Consider the following 15,427-nt stretch of genomic DNA (forward strand, 5'->3'; position numbering starts at 1 on the left):
ACCGAGACCGTTTGTTTGTGCCGGAGTCTTGCCGAGAGGAAGTACTCCGAGAGTTTCACCATTCGCGCCTTGCGGTGCATCCGGGAGGTACTAAGATGTATCAGGATTTGGGTCGCCAGTTTTGGTGGCGGGGTATGAAGAGAGATGTGGCTATTTTTGTATCGAAGTGCCTTACTTGCCAGCAAGTGAAGGCCGAGCATCAGAGGCCAGCGGGTTTGTTACAACCCTTGCCTATTGCCGAGTGGAAGTGGGAGCATATCACTATGGACTTCGTTGTAGGTCTTCCGAGGACTCAGCGGGGTAGTGATGCTATTTGGGTGGTTGTAGGCCGATTGACTAAGTCAGCGCACTTTATTCCTATGTGCGTGAGAGATTCGGTGGATCATCTTGCTGACTTGTATATTCGGGACGTAGTGAGATTACACGGGGTCCCAGTGACGATCGTCTCAGATAGAGATCCTCGTTTTACTGCTAGGTTGTGGCAGAGTTTGCAGAGTGCCTTGGGCACTAAGTTGACCTTTAGTACGGCCTATCATCCTCAGACTGATGGGCAGTCCGAGCGTACTATTCAAATCCTCGAGGATATGCTTCGGGGTTGTGTCCTGGACTTCAGTGGGACGTGGGAGAGGCACTTGCCCTTGGTAGAGTTTGCCTACAACAACAGTTTTCAGTCTAGCATCAGTATGGCACCGTTTGAGGCCTTGTATGGCCGACCGTGTAGGTCTCCAGTTTGTTGGGCCGAGGTGGGTGATGCACCTTTGTTGGGTCCGGAGTTGGTTAGGGAGACGACGGAGAAAGTTGAGCTTATCCGTAGGAGGCTTGTTACAGCCCAGAGTCGGCAGAAATCTTATGCTGACCATAGGAGGAGGCCTTTGGAGTTTGAGGTAGGTGATCATGTCTTTATGAAGATATCACCCAGGCGAGGCTTGATGAGGTTTGGGAAGAGTGGGAAGTTATCCCCTCGGTTTATTGGTCCTTTTGAGATCCTTGAAAGGATTGGTGAGGTTGCTTATCGGTTAGCCTTACCGCCGCAGTTGTCCGGAGTGCATGACGTGTTTCATGTGAGTATGCTTCGGAAATATGAGCCAGATCCATCACATGTGTTGGATTGGACTGATTTAGAGGTAGATGAGGATGCCTCGTATGAGGAGAGACTGGTTCGGGTCTTGGATAGGCGGGATCAGGTCCTGCGTGGCAAGACCATTCCTTTGGTGAAAGTCTTGTGGAAACATCACGGAGTGGAGGAGGCCACTTGGGAACGTGAGTTGGAAGTCCGCGAGAAATATCCGGACTTGTTTGTTGATATGTAATCTTGTATTTACATTTTGAATAGTTGTTGAACTTAAGAGCTTTCATATATGTCTTAAGTTGTGAAACATTGAAAATGTTTTGGTTTAATGGAAGTATGTTTTGGAACTTGCCTCATATGGAAGTTGAATGCGACATTATATATGTTGAATATATTGTTGAAATTGGAAAGTTAATGCATAATATTGATGCATGTTGATAGTACAAATGTTGTATACATATTGTGAGATGCCTCTTGTTAAATGGAGGGGATGACCGGTAATGGGTCGAATTGATAAATGTTGAAATGTGACATTGTTTGAAATGAAAGAAAACCTGTTTTTGCAAACTTGTGCTTAATTTCGGGGACGAAATTCTTTAAGGGGGGGAGGTTATAGCGATCCCGGGTTTACCCTCGTTGTATTTGCATCCTCTTTACTTTGTATATTGAGTTATAAGATGTGTTGGGCGAGTTTGTTACAGGTTGGTTGAGTTTAGAAACCAAAACTAGTTGCCCAAATTTTGGCATGTACGCTCGAGCGGGGGTTTTGGCGCTCGAGCGGAGATTACACCCATTCAGTATTTTTCCCTGTGCAGCGTTGTACGCTCGAGCGTAGAGTTGGAAGCTCGAGCGGAGGCCTGGTTCTGTATAAGTGCTGGAAGAGTGCATCCGGCGCTCGAGCGGAAGTTTGGACGCTCGAGCGGGAGTCTGTGAGTGACGCTCGAGCGGGGTGTTTTACGCTCGAGCGGGAGACTGGGTTTAAGTCCCGAAATTGTGACTTTTCAAATCACTTTTTACTTTCTCTTCTCTCTCTTACTTTTCCAAAATCACCATTGTTGAGCCTCTCACTCTAGACTCTACCTTCTCTCTAGGTTTTGATCTAGTAGGAGTGATTTGCTCACCTTTGGCCTTTACAAAAAAGTTGTTGATCGTCGATGGCTACTTTTTAATCTGAAAATCTCGGGTTTTGGAGCACGTTGGGTTTTGTCATCTTCTTCTTTGGGGCTCCGAATTTGAGGTAGGGATATCCTACTCCTCTCTATGGGTTTTGTCTTTAAATTTTGGCATTTTGAGAAGTTGGGGTTGGTTTGGTAATTTTGTGATAGATTGGGGGCTTTTGTGTAATTTTACAAAAGTTGGGGTTTTATTCATAATAAACCTGAATGCATGTTTGGCATAGAGAAATGGAATAAATGTTGAGTCACTGATGAAAATGGGACCTAAGGGTTGAAATGTTAATTATGGGAATTGACCTAATTACATTGTTTAATTAATTGAGAAGAATGAGGAGATAAAATGTTGATTGAATATCCATTGTGCATTTATTTTCTGTTTAGAAATAACTGCTTTGGGCTATCGGTGGAGGATAGTCGTGATTGTTGTAGACAATGCATGATGATTAGGCAAACTGAAACTAATCAATGAAGTGTGTCATGAAATTTGACGGTTGATAGAATACATTAACTGTATGTATTGTGTGATTGTATATAGAACCAATGTGTTTGTATACGTTATGTGTAGAGGAGGAGAAAGGGGATGTACTCCGCGGTTTAGGGGAAGATAGGGGATGTACCTCTAAACCGGATAGTGTTGGGAGAAGATAGGGGATGAACTCCGTAGATACAGCTCATATGCTTGTCTAGAGAAGTGAAGATAGAGCTTATGTGCTTATCTTTGTGAAGTGTGGATATAGCTTATATGCTTATCTGTGGATATTGTGGTTATACATATCTGTTGTAGAATGTGGATATAGCTCATTTGCTTATCTGAGAATGTGGATATTGTTGTTATACATATCTGTTGAGCATGTGGGTAGTGCTTACATGCCTATCTGTGAGAAAGGGAAAATGAAAAGTAATTTGGACTCATAAGTCGTATGACATAAATATGTGATTTATGTGAATGTATCAGTGTTGGCCATCTATCAATTGCTAATGTTTTAGTCAAAGTTCATGGTTGGTTTAGTATATTTCTACTGGGCTGTGGCTCACCCTATATGGGAATATCATTTTCAGGTACAGGAAGCATGCCACCTCCAAGGACATAGCTTGGGAGGCTAGTGGTGGACATACTTTTGTCGTTTTACTTTTTGATGTATTACATGTAGATTCAAGCCAAGGGCTTAATGTGTATGTGTTAGTACTCTTTGGTTGTAACCAAGTGTTAACTTGGAAAGCTGTAAGCCCGTAGGGCATTTGCTTTTACTGTTAACATGTAATACTTTTTGTAATGAAATTCTGAGAAGTGAAAGAATGTGGAACTTTTGAATATCAATGCATGTCTTATTTGTTGGGTTTAATGTTATTATTTTGAGGGCGTTACAACTTGGTATCAGAGCGTACCGGGTTCGAATACTTTGGGTACGTGGGAAGTGATTAGGATCACAATGGGTTTGTCTCGCTTGATAGAGACTTAGATGTAGTATCATATGCTATGTGCTTACTTGATAACATGCTTATGTGACTATGTGGGTATGGGATTTAATTTCTAGGATGTTGATTGGATCCTTGGGTTTCTGGGAGTCTTGTTGGAAAAGCACTTGATCAATGCTGTTTCTAACCGGAACTCTAGTAACGCTTCGGGACTATCATTATCCGGAAATGAAATTCGTATGTGCTTATGTGCTTATGTGCTTATGTGGAGTGAATTACAGTTGTCCATGCATTAGGACGTGAGTGTTTAAGTTTCGGCACATTTATGAATGTGCTAATGTTCTGTGTTACCTTTATTAGGATGTCAGGACGAGGAAGAGGTGCTAGGCGTGGTAGACCTGCGAGGCAGGAAGTACCGTTACAGGGTGAGATTCCGGCAGTGCAGGAGGGTGTTGGCCAGGCCAATGTGGCCGAGCCAGTGGGTCAGCAGGCTATGGGTGCCTTGGCCAGAGAGATAGCAGGAGCTTTGGGTATTCTTAGAGCAGGGAATCAGGCAGCTGAGGCAGGGCCTTCTTTCTTGAAGAGGGAGTTTTTCCGGTCTAATCCGGATGAGTTTGTCGGGGATCCGAAGGAGCCACTGAAGGCTGATGAGTGGCTAGAGCAAATGAGTAAGACATTCGAGATGCTTGGCATCGAGGACGGAGCACTGAAAGTGACCTTGGCATCCTTCCAACTGAAGGGAGATGCGGATCAATGGTGGAAGTATGAGAAGGCTCGTGTTGGTGGTACTTGGGAGGCGTTTGTAAATGCTTTTCAGGAGAGGTTTACTAATGAAAAATTTACCGTGAAATTATGAAAAATTTACCGTGATAATTTACCGTGAAATTACTTCGAATTTACCGTGATAATTTACCGTGAAAAATTTACCGTGAAAAATTTACCGTGATAATTTACCGTGAAATTATCTCCTCATTCTTAATTTACCGTGAAAAATTTACCGTGATAATTTACCGTGAAATTATGAAAAATTTACTTCGAATTTTCTAAATAATTTACTAATGATATATAAGGAATTTATTGAGTAATTAATTGAGAATTTACTGAATAATTTTCTAAGAATTTCTTGGGAATTTAATTAGGAATTTTCTGAGTAATTTAATGAGAATTTACTGAGTAATTTACTTGGTAATTTACTGGGTAATGTTCTGAGTAATTTACTGAGATTTTATTGAGTAATTTATCGTGAAATTATGAAAAATTTACTTCGAATTTTCTAAATAATTTACTGAGTATTTACTAAGAATTTACTCAGTAATTAATTGAGAATTTGCTGAATAATTTTCTGAAAATTTCTTGGGAATTTAATTAGGAATTTACTGAGAATTTAGTAAGCAATTTAATGAGAATTTACGGAGAAATTTACTGGGAATTTACGGAGTTATTTACTTAGAATTTACTGAGTAATTTACTTAGCAATTTACTGAGTATGGTTCTGAGTAATTTACGGAGAATTCAATGAGTAATTTATTGAGATTTTATTGAGTAATTTACCATGAAATTATGAAAAATTTACTTCGAATTTTCCAAATAATTTACTGAGGATTTAAAAGGAATTTACTGAATAATTTTCTGAGAATTTCTTGGGAATTTAATTAGGAGTTTACTGAGAATTTACTTGGAATTTTCTATGTAATTTACTTTATAATTTACTGAGAATTTTCTGTGTAATTTAATGAGAATTTACTGAGTAATTTACTTGGCAATTTACTGGGTAATATTCTGAGTAATTTGCTGAGATTTTATTGAGTAATTTACCGTGAAATTATGAAAAATTTTCTTCAAATTTTCTAAATAATTTACTGAGGATTTACTAGGAATTTACTGAGTAATTAATTGAGAACTTACTGAATAATTTACTGAGAATTTCTCTGGAATTTAATTAGTAATTTACAGAGAATTTACTAAGTAATTTACTGAGAATTTACTAGGAATTTATTGAGAATTTTTTAACTAATTTACTTTTTAATTTACTGAGAATTTTTTGAGTAATTTAATGAGAATTTACTGTGTAATTTACCGAGTAATTTATTGGGAATTTACGGAGTGATTTACTCACAATTTATTGAGTAATTTACTTGGTAATGTTTTGAGTAATTTACTGAGAATTCAATGAGTAATTTACTGAGATTTTATTGAGTAATTTACCATGAAATTATGAAAAATTTCTGTGAATTTTCTAAATAATTTACTGAGGATTGACAAAGAATTTACTGAGTAATTAATTGAGAACTTGCTGAATAATTTCTGAAAATTTCTTGGGAATTTAATTAGGAATTTACTGAGAATTTACTAAGTAATTTAATGAGAATTTACTGAGTAATTTACGGGGAACTTACTGAGTGATTTACTCAAAATTTACTGAGTAATTTACTTAGCAATTTACAGAGTAATGTTTAGAGTAACTTACTGAGAATTCAATAAGTAATTTATTGAGATTTTATTGAGCAATTTACCGTGAAATTATGAAAAATTTACTTCGAATTTTCTAAATAATTTACTGATGATTTATAAGGAATTTACTGAGTAATTAATTGAGAATTTACTGAATAATTTTCTAAGAATTTCTTGGGAATTTAATTAGGAATTTTCTGAGAATTTACTAAGTGACTTACTGAGAATTTACTTTGAATTTATTGAGAATTTTCTAAGTAATTTACTATATAATTTACTGAGAATTTTCTGAGTAATTTAATGAGAATTTACTGAGTAATTTACTTGGCAATTTACTGGGTAATGTTCTGAGTAATTTACTGAGATTTTATTGTGTAATTTACCGTGAAATTATGAAAAATTTACTTCGAATTTTCTAAATAATTTACTGAGTATTTACTAAGAATTTACTGAGTAATTAATTGAGAATTTTCTGAGTAATTTTCTGAAAATTTCTTGGGAATTTAATTAGGAATTTACTGAGAATTTAGTAAGTAATTTAATGAGAATTTACTAAGTAATTTACTGGGAATTTACGGAGTTATTTACTCAGAATTTACTGAGTAATTTACATAGCAATTTACTGAGTATGGTTCTGAGTAATTTACGGAGAATCCAATGAGTGATTTATTGAGATTTTATTGAGTAATTTACCGTGAAATTATGAAAAATTTACTTCGAATTTTCTAAATAATTTACTGAGGATTTATAAGGAATTTACGAAGTAATTAATTGAGAATTTACTAGATAATTTTCTGAGAATTTCTTGTGAATTTAATTAGGAGTTTACTGAGAATTTAATAAGTAATTTACTTTATAATTTACTGAGAATTTTCTGTGTAATTTAATGAGAATTTACTTGGCAATTTACTGGGTAATGTTCTGAGTAATTTACTGAGATTTTATTGAGTAACTTACTGTGAAATTATGAAAAATTTACTTCGAATTTTCTAAATATTTTACCGAGGATTTACTAGGAATTTACAGAGTAATTAATTGAGAACTTACTGAATAATTCACACATAATTTCTTGGGAATTTAATTAGTAATTTATAGAGAATTTACTAAGTAATTTACTGAGAATTTACTGGGAATTTATTGAGAATTTTTTAAGTAATTTACTTTTTAATTTACTGAGAATTTTTTGAGTAATTTAATGAGAAGTTACTGAGTAATTTACCGAGTAATTTACTGGGAATTTACTGAGTGATTTATTCAGAATTTACTGAGTAATTTACTTAGCGAATTATTGGGAAATATTCTGAGTAATTTACTGAGAATTCAGTGAGTAATTTACTGAGATTTTATTGTGTAATTTACCGTGAAATTATGAAAAATTTGCATCGAATTTTCTAAATAATTTGCTGAGGATTTACAAGGAATTTACTAAGTAATTAATTGAGAATTTACTGAATAATTTTCTAGGAATTTCTTCAGAATTTAATTAGGAATTTACAGAGAATTTAATAATTAATTTAATGAGAATTTTCTGAGTAATTTACTGAGTGATTTACTTGGAATTTACTGACTAATTTACTTAGCAATTTACTAGGTAATGTTCTTAGTAATTTACTTAAAATTCAATGAGTTATTTATTGAGATTATATTGTGTAATTTACCGTGAAATTATGAAAAATTTACTTCGAATTTTCTAAATAATTTACTGAGGATTTACAAGGAATTTATGGAGTAATTAATTGAGAATTTATTGAATAATTTTTTAAGAATTTCTTGAGAATTTAATTAGGAATTTTCTGAGAATTTACTAAGTGACTTACTGAGAATTTACTGGGAATTTATTGAGAATTTTCTAAGTAAGTTACTTTATAATTTACTGAGAATTTTCAGAGTAACTTAATGAGAATTTACTAAGTAATTTACTTGGCGATTTACTGGGTAATGTTCTGGGAAATTTACTGAGAATTCAATGATAAATTTACTGAGATTTTATTGTGTAATTTACCGTGAAATTATGAAAAATTTACTTCGAATTTTCTAAATAATTTGCTGAGGATTTACTAGGAATTTAGTGAGTAATTAATTGAGAATTTTGCTGAATAATTTGCTGAGAATTTCTTGGGAATTTAACTAGTAATTTACTGAGGATTTACTAAATAATTTACTGAGAATTTACAGGGAATTTATTGAGAATTTTGTAAGTAATTTGCATTTTAATTTACTGAGAATTTTCTGAGTAATTTAATGAGAATTTACTGCGTAATTTACTGAGTAATTTACTTAGCAATTTAATGGGTAATGTTTTGAGTAATTTACTGAGAATTCAATGAGTAATTTACTAAGATTTTATTGAGTAATTTACCGTGAAATTATGAAAAATTTACTTCAAATTTTCAAAATAATTTACTGAGGATTTACAAGGAATTTACTGAGTACATAATTGAGAATTTGCTGCATAATTTTCTGGGAATTTCTTGGGAATTTAATTAGGAATTTACTGAGAATTTACTAAGTCATTTAAGGAGAATTTACAGGGAATTTACTGAGTGATTTACTCAGAATTTATTGAGTAATTTACTTAGCAATTTACTGGGTAATGTTCTGAGTAATTTATTGAGATTTTGTTGAGTAATTTACCGTGAAATTATGAAAAATTTACTTCGAGTTTTCTTAATAATTAACTGAGGATTTATAAGGAATTTACTGAGTAATTAATTGAGAATTTACTGAATAATTTTCTGAGAATTTCTTGGGAATTTAATTAGGAATTTATTGAGAATTTACTAAGTAATTTACTGGGAATTTATTGACAATTTTCTATGTAATTTACTTTATAATTTACTGAGAATTTTCTGTGTAATTTAATGTGAATTTACTGAGTGATTTACTTGGCAATTTATTGGGTAATGTTCTGAGTAATTTACTGAGATTTTATTGAGTAATTTACCGTGAAATTATGAAAAATTTACTTCGAATTTTCTAAATAATTTACTGAGGATTTACTAGGAATTTACTGAGTAATTAATTGAGAACTTACTGAATAATTGACGGAGAATTTCTTGGCATTTTAATTAGTAATTTACAGAGAATTTATTGGGAATTTATTAAGAATTTTCTAAGTAATTTACTTTTTAATTTACTGGGAATTTTCTGAGTAATTTAATAAGAAGTTACTGAGTAATTTACTCGGAATTTACTGAGTAATTTACTTAGCGATTTACTAGGTAATGTTCTGAGTAATTTACTGAGAATTCAGTGAGTAATTTACTAAGATTTTATTGTGTAATTTACTGTGAAATTGTGAAAATTTTGCTTCGAATTTTCTAAATAATTTACTGAGGATTTACTAGGAATTTATTCAGTAATTAATTGAGAATTTACTGAATAATTTTCTAGGAATTTCTTCAGAATTTAATTAGGAATTTACAGAGAATTTACTAAGTAATTTAATGAGAATTTTTTGAGTAATTTACTGAGAACTCAATGAGTTATTTATTGAGATTATATTGCGTAATTTACCGTGAAATTATGAAAAATTTACTTCGAATTTTCTAAATAATTTCCTGAGGATTTACATGGAATTTAGTGAGTAATTAATTGAGAATTTACTGAATAATTTTCTAAGAATTTCTTGGGAATTTAATTAGGATTTTTCTGAGAATTTAATAAGTGACTTACTGAGAATTTACTGGGAATTTATTGAGAATTTTCTATGTAATTTACTTTATAATTTACTGAGAATTTTCTGAGTACATTAATAAGAATTTACTGAGTAATTTACTTGGCAATTTACTGGGTAATGTTCTGAGTAATTTACTGAGAATTCAATGAGAAATTTACTTAGATTTTATTGAGTAACTTACCGTGAAATTATGAAAAATTTACTTCGAATTTTCTAAATAATTTTCTGAAGATTTACTAGGAATTTACTGAGTAATTAATTCAGAATATACTGAATAATTTACTCAGAATTTCTTGGGAATTTCACTAGTAATTTACTGAGGATTTACTAAGTAATTTACTGAGAATTTACAGGGAATTTATTGAGAATTTTGTAAGTAATTTACATTTTAATTTACTGAGAATTTTCTGAGTAATTTAATGAGAATTTACTGCGTGATTTACCAAGTAATTTAATGGGAATTTACGGAGTGATTTACTCGGAATTTACTGAGTAATTTACTTAGCAATTTACTGGGTAATGTTTTGAGTAATTTACAGAGAATTCAATGAGTAATTTACTGAGATTTTATTGAGTAATTTACCATGAAATTGTGAAAAATTTATTTCGAATTTTCTAAATAATTTACTGAGGATATACAAGGAATTTACGGAGTACTTAATTGAGAATTTGCTGAAAATTTCTTGGGAATTTAATTAGGAATTTACTGAGAATTTACTAAGTAATTTAATGAGAATTTACTGAGTAATTTACTGGGAATTTACTGAGTGATTTACTCAGAATTTATTGAGTAATTTACTTAGCAATTTACTGAGTAATGTTCTGAGTAATTTACTGAGAATTCAATGAGTAATTTATTCAGATTTTATTGAGTAATTTACAGTGAAATTATGAAAAATTTACTTTGAATTTTCTGAATAATTTACGGAGGATTTATAAGGAATTTTCTAAGTAATTAATTGAGAATTTACTGAATAATTTTCTGAGAATTTCTTGGGAATTTAATTAGGAATTTGCTGAGAATTTACTAAGTAATTTACTGAGAATTTACTGGGAATTTTCTCAGTAATTTACTTTATAATTTACTGAGAATTTTCTGTGTAATTTAATTAGAATTTACTGAGTAATTTACTGGGTAATGTTTTGAGTAATTTACTGAGATTTTATTGAGTAATTTACCGTGAAATTATGAAAAATTTACTTCGAATTTTCTAAATAATTTATTGAGGATTTACTAGGAATATACTGAGTAATTAGTTGAGAACTTACTAAATAATTTACTGATAATTTCTTGGGAATTTAATTAGTAATTTACAGAGAATTTACTAAGTAATTTACTGAGAATTTGCTAGGAATTTATTGAGAATTTTCTAAGTAATTTACTTTTTTATTTACTGAGAATTTTCTGAGTAATTTAATGAGAAGTTACTGAGTAATTTACCGAGTAATTTACTGGGAATTTACTGAGTGATTTACTCGGAATTTACTGAGTAATTTACTTAGCGATTTACTGGGTAATGTTCTGAGTAATTTACTGAGAATTCAGTGAGTAATTTACTGAGATTTTATTGTGTAATTTACCGTGAAATTATGAAAAATTTGCTTCGAATTTTCTAAATAATTTACTGAGCATTTACAAGGAATTTACTCAGTAATTAATTGAGAATTTACTGAATAATTTTCTAGGAATTCCTTCAGAATTTAATTAGGAATTTACTGCGAATTTACAAAGTAATTTAATGAGAATTTTCTGAGTAATTTACTCAAAATTTACTGAGTAATTTAGTTAGCAATTTACTGGGTAATGTTCTTAGTAATTTACTGAGAATGCAATGAGTTATTTACTGAGATTATATTGAGTAATTTACCATGAAATTATGAAAAATTTACTTCAAATTTTCTAAATAATTTACTGAGGATTTACAAGGAATTTACTGAGTAATTAATTGAGAATTTACTGAATAATTTTCTAAGAATTTCTTGCGAATTCAATTAGGAATTTTCTGAGAATTTACTAAGTGACTTATTGAGAATTTACTGGGAATTTATTGAGAATTTACTATGTAATTTACTTTATAATTTACTGAGAATTTTCTGAGTAATTTAATAAGAATTTACTGAGTAATTTACTTGGCAATTTACTGGGTAATGTTCTGAGTAATTTACTGAGAATTCAATGAGAAATTTACTGAGATTTAATTGAGTAATTTACCGTGAAATTATGAAAAATTTACTTCGAATTTTCTATATAATTTGCTGAAGATTTACTAGCAATTTACCGAGTAATTAATTTAGAGTTTACTGAATAATTTACTGAGAATTTCTTGGGAATTTAACTAGTAATTTACTGAGAATTTACAGGAATTTTATTGAGAAATTTGTAAGTAATTTACATTTTAATTTGCTGACAATTGTCTGAGTAATTTAATGAGAATTTACTGCGTAATTTATCGAGTAATTTACAGAGAGTTTACGGAGTGATTTACTCAGAATTTACTAAGTAATTTACTTAGCAATTTACTAGGTAATGTTTTAAGTAATATACTGAGAATTCAATGAGTAATTTACTGGGATTTTATTGAGTAATTTTCTGTGAAATTATGAAAAATTTACTTCGAATTTTCTAAATAATTTACTGAGGACTTACAAGGAATTTATTGAGTACTTAATTGAGAATTTGCTGAATAATTTTCTGAAAATTTCTTGGGAATTTAATTAGGAATTTACTGAGTAATTTACTTGGAATTTAATGAGTGATTTACTCAGAATTTACTGAGTAATTTACTTAGCAATTTACTGAGTAATGTTCTGAGTAATTCACTGAGAATTCAATAAGTAATTTATTGAGATTTTATTGAGTAATTTACCGTGAAATTATGAAAAATTTACTTCGAATTTTCTAAATAATTAACTGAGGATTTATAAGGAATTTACTGAGTAATTAATTGAGAATTTTCTAAATAATTTTCTGAGAATTTCTTGGGAATTTTATTAGGAATTTGCTGAGAATTTACTAAGTAATTTACTGAGAATTTACTGGGAATTTATTGGAAATTTTCTCAGTAATTTACTTTATAATTTACTGAGAATTTACTGTGTAATTTAATGAGAATTTTCTGAGTAGTTTACTGGGTAATGTTTTGAGTAATTTACTGAGATTTTATTGAGTAATTTACCGTGAAATTATGAAAAATTTACTTCGAATTTTCTAAATAACTTACTGAGGATTTACTAGGAATTTACCGAGTAATTAATTGAGAAATTACTGAATAATTTACTGAGAATTTCTTGGGAATTTAATTAGTAATTTACAGAGAATTTACTAAGTAATTTACTAAGAATTTACTGGGTAATTAATTAAGAACTTACTGAGAATTTCTTGGGAATTTAATTAGGAATTTACAGAGATTTTACTAAGTAATTTAATGAGAATTTTCTGAGTAATTTACTAAGTGATTTACACGGAATTTACTGAGTAATGTTCTGAGTAATTTACTGAGAATTCCATGAGTTATTTATTGAGATTATATTGAGTAATTTACCGTGAAATTATGAAAAATTTACTTCGAATTTTCTAAATAATTTACGGAGGATTTACAAGGCATTTACTGAGTAATTAATTGAGAATTTACTGAATAATTTTCTAAGAATTTCTTGGGAATTTAATTAGGAATTTTCTGAGAATTTACTAAGTGACTTCATGAGAATTTACGGGGAATTTATTGAAAATTTTCTAAGTAATTTACTTCATAATGTACTGAGAATTTTCTGAGTACTTTAATGAGAATTTAATGAGTAATTTACTTGGCAATTTACTGGGTAATGTTCTGAGTAATTTACTGAGATTTTATTGAGTAACTTACCGTGAAATTATGAAAAATTTACTTCGAATTTTCTAAATAATTTACTGAGGATTTACTAGGAGTTTACTGAGTAATTAATTGAGAACTTACTGAATAATTTACTGAGAATTTCTCGGGAATTTAATTAGTAATTTACAGAGAATTTACTAAGTAATTTACTGAGAATTTACTGGGAATTTGTTGAGAATTTTCTAAGTAATTTACTTTTTAATTTACTGAGAATTTTCTGAGTAATTTAATGAGAAGTTACTGAGTAATTTACCGTGTAATTTCCTGCGAATTTACTGAGTGATTTACTCGGAATTTACTGAGTAGTTTACTTAGCGATTTACTAGGTAATGTTCTGAGTAATTTACTAAGAATTTAGTGAGTAATTTACTGAGATTTTATTGAGTAATTTACCGTGAAATTATGAAAAATTTGCTTCAAGTTTTAAAAATAATTTACTGTGGATTTACAAGGAATTTACTGAGTAATTAATTGAGAATTTACTGAATAATTTTCTAGGAATTTCTTCCGAATTTAATTAGGAATTTACAGAGAATTTACTAAGTAATTTAATGAGAATTTTCTGAATAATTTACTGAGAATTCAATGGGTTATTTATTGAGATTATATTGAGTAATTTACCGTGAAATTATGAAAAATTTACTTCGGATTTTCTAAATAATTTACTGAGGATTTACAAGGAATTTACTGAGTAATTAATTGAGAATTTATTGAATAATTTTCTAAGAATTTCTTGGGAATTTCATTAGGAATTTTCTGAGAATTTACTAAGTGACTTACTGAGAATTTTCTGGGAATTTATTGAGAATTTTCTAAGTAATTTACTTTATAATTTACTGAGAATTTTCTAAGTAATTTAATGAGAATTTACTGAGTAATTTACTGAGAATTCAATGAGAAATTTACTGAGATTTTATTGAGTAATTTACCGTGAAATTATGAAAAATTTACTTTGAATTTTCTAAATAATTTGCTGAAGATTTACTAGGAATTTACTGAGTAATTAATTGAGAATTTACTGAGTAATTTACAGAGAATTTTTGGGGAATTTAACTAGTAATTTACTGAGGAATTACTAAGTAATTTACTGAGAATTTATAGGGAATTTATTGAGAATTTTGTAAGTAATTTACATTTTAATTTACTGAGAATTTTCTGAGTAATTTAATGAGAATTTACTGCGTAATTTACCTAGTAATTTACTTGGAATTTACGGAGTGATTTACTCGGAATTTACTAAGTAATTTACTTACCAATTTACTAGGTAATGTTTCGAGTAATTTACTAGGAATTCAATGCGCAATTTACTGAGATTTTATTGTGTAATTTCCCGTGAAATTAAGTAAAATTTCTTTCGAATTCTCTAAATAATTTACTGAGGATTTACAAAGAATTTATTAAGTACTTAATTGAGAATTTGCTGAATAATTTTCTGAAAATTTCTTGGGAATTTAATTAGAATTTACTGAGAATTTACTAAGTAATTTATTGAGAATTTACTGAGTAATTTACTGGAAATTTACTGAGTGATTTTCTGGGAATTTACTGAGTAATTTACTTAGCAATTTACTGAGTAATGTTCTGAGTAATTTACTGAGAATTCAGTGAGTAATTTATTGAGATTTTATTGAGTAATTTACCAGGAAATTATGAAAAATTTACTTCGAATTTTCTAAATAATTTACTGAGGATTTATAAGGAATTTACTGAGAAATTAATTGAGAATTTTTTGAATAATTTTCTGAGAATTTCTTGGGAATTTAAT

Source organism: Camellia sinensis, unplaced genomic scaffold (assembly GCF_055761805.1).
Source record: "Camellia sinensis isolate YWXY unplaced genomic scaffold, ASM5576180v1 Unanchor3, whole genome shotgun sequence".
Classification (NCBI taxonomy): Eukaryota; Viridiplantae; Streptophyta; class Magnoliopsida; order Ericales; family Theaceae; genus Camellia; species Camellia sinensis.